The 2,473-nt window shown below is 41.7% G+C and overlaps 1 pseudogene across 1 annotated transcript; it reads right to left on the reverse strand.

Moving 5' to 3' along the window:
- Positions 1–250: 250 nt before the first annotated feature.
- Positions 251–1,524, reverse strand: LOC145535964 (serine/arginine-rich splicing factor 2 pseudogene; annotated as a pseudogene). Its single transcript, XR_014075555.1, has one exon. The product of XR_014075555.1 is annotated as a serine/arginine-rich splicing factor 2 pseudogene (transcript).
- Between the last annotated feature and the right edge of the window lie 949 nt (positions 1,525–2,473).

Consider the following 2,473-nt stretch of genomic DNA (forward strand, 5'->3'; position numbering starts at 1 on the left):
CAAAGGAGCAATCAGCTGAAAACGTGAAATAGCCAAGCATTCTGTACTACAAAACGCCACCTTAACAGTTAATCGTCATTGCCCAACTGTTGCACAACTGTGTCTACTGCACAAAAACACATGCAACTAGAAGTATCTTTGATAAATAATTCTTAAAAAATTATTTTCACCTTAAATTTCTCTGTATCGATGCAGATCCAGATTACCATTTAAATCCAAAGGTAAGTAACACATGTACATACACTTATAATAACTTCAAGTAGGACTTTATTTTTAAAAGAATGATGACAATGAAGAGTCAATCACTAGGCAGTCTTTGACTACTCAAAAAGAAAAGGCTACACACATTTTCTTAAGTCTAGAGGCCACAAATTAGATACCAATCTGTTTACTTTCAAAGAAAATGCAGTATATAAAGACAAATGAAACTTTACCTCAAATATTCAAACCAATAACAAAGTTGTTCATCTCACTAACTTGAAAGATATGTGAATAAAAGAAACCAAATGCCATTATAAAATGAAGTTTACCTCTTGAGGCAAAATTCAAAACAGGTAAAAAGTTACACAATGCGTTAAAGAATAACCTTTTCATCAGATAGTGGCTAATTTCAAGGACTGTCTGATCAACTGAGATGTTGTTCCTCTCCCCCCGCTGTCCCCCTCATTCTCCCCCACACCCCAGTTTTCAAGTTTTTCGATAAAGACTTATTATTCTAATATGACACTGCTCCTTCTTCTTCTGGAAACCTGGAGGGATTTTTTGATTGTCCTCAGGGCCTGTACTTTCTTCCTGGTGGAAGCCTTCTGGATCTTGACCTAGTCGTGGTTGCTGAGGGATATCTGGCCTCCGAGGAGGACTTGGTACTTCCAGTAGATCTTGATCTCAAGGATGATGGAGAACTATCACAAGAGCGAGATGGAGACTTTGAGCGGCTGAAACGAGATCGGGCCTGACGTGGCGATGGGCTCCTGGTGCTGCACCTGCGGCAGCGACGAAGCCTCGGGCTGTGGCTCTGGCGTTCTTGACCCTGGGGAGGAGTTTCCTGGCTGCGGCCTTGGAGGAAATCTAGGAGGCGACTGTGGCGTGCCATCTGCACCCGCAGCTCTCGGCCATCCAGCACGTTCCCGTCTAGGGCGTCCATGGCCTCCTCGGCGTGGTGCTTGTCGTGGAAGCGGACGAAGGCAAAGCCACGGGACTCTTGAGTGAAGCGGTCCCGGGGGATGTACACATCGCCGATAGGCCCATACTTCTCGAAGATGTGCCTCAGGGTGTGGCATGAGATGCGGTCGGTCAGGTTGTCCACCTTGAGGGAGATCAAGTCGCCCATGTTGGGAGGAGGGCGGCTGTAACTCATGACCTTTGCGAGCTAAGCGGGGAGCCCCCGTGAACTGAATTCTGAGCTAGCTGCAGTCTGCGAAGGCTGCAAGGACGACACAGGCACTGTTAGTGTGGCCTTGGCTTTGTTCAGCCTCACGACTCTGCCTCTTTGTGTCAGTTGACCTCAGCCGGTGGCTGCTTAGAGACCCCCGAATGTTGACTGTTCGGTCTGCGCGGATTGTCTCGAGCTGAGACTGTTGGAGGAACAGCTCTGTACCAGTTTTCCTTTTTTTAAAGTGAAAGTTCATGACTATAACATCATTTTATGACTTTTCCGGTATATATCTAAACGCCCAGCTTTAATTATGGGCAAAAGTATACACGTATAGATGTAATTATGTGACTAAATACATGGAAGTGCTGACTCATGCATGCTAAAACCATTTTTTTACTTTGAAGACAGAAACAAAGTTTCCAAACAGATCATGAACAGATAGGTTGATTCAGTAACACTAACGGGCAGGAGAACATGAGAGCCACCTACAGGGTATGAGCTGTAATCAGAAATTCAGTATGAGATCTCTTATTCTGCTTGAAAAAAATAAAAAAATAAAAGTCAAAGTTATGATATGTCATTCCAAATTACATAATTGAATATAACTCAGATTACTAAAATTGACTGTTTTCTTACTAATTAGCTAGATATACTTTTTGATGGAGTAAGTTCATTTGATATGACATGCATTAAAAAAATGCTTTTAGAATTAATAATTACATTTCATCAGATTGTTGGCAAGTCATCTTTTTTCATGAATCATGTCTATTAGGCTCTAATAAATAAGCTTGACAGTAATGGGGGTTGAAATAGTATTTTATTAATTATTTCTCAACTTCAGTGAGCATTATGTACTCTTTACAAGTGTCAAGGAGAGGGAAATTTTCCCCTCTATCCCTCTTGAATTCTTTTGGCTGGATTGATAAGAAAATTCGCATAAGGCAGATTAACAGGAGAAAAAGAACACTTTAGTTCTTGTGCACAGAAGTCTCACAGAAATGGCACCTAAGAAGTAGCCAAAGAAGGCAACTTTTATACTTTTTAGGTAAAAAGTAAATTTTTGAAGAATTGGCAGGACAAAGAATTTAGGCTTTGGCT

This window comes from Giraffa tippelskirchi, chromosome X (assembly GCF_054371585.1).
Source record: "Giraffa tippelskirchi isolate mGirTip1 chromosome X, T2T-mGirTip1v1.2.pri, whole genome shotgun sequence".
NCBI classification, from domain to species: Eukaryota; Metazoa; Chordata; class Mammalia; order Artiodactyla; family Giraffidae; genus Giraffa; species Giraffa tippelskirchi.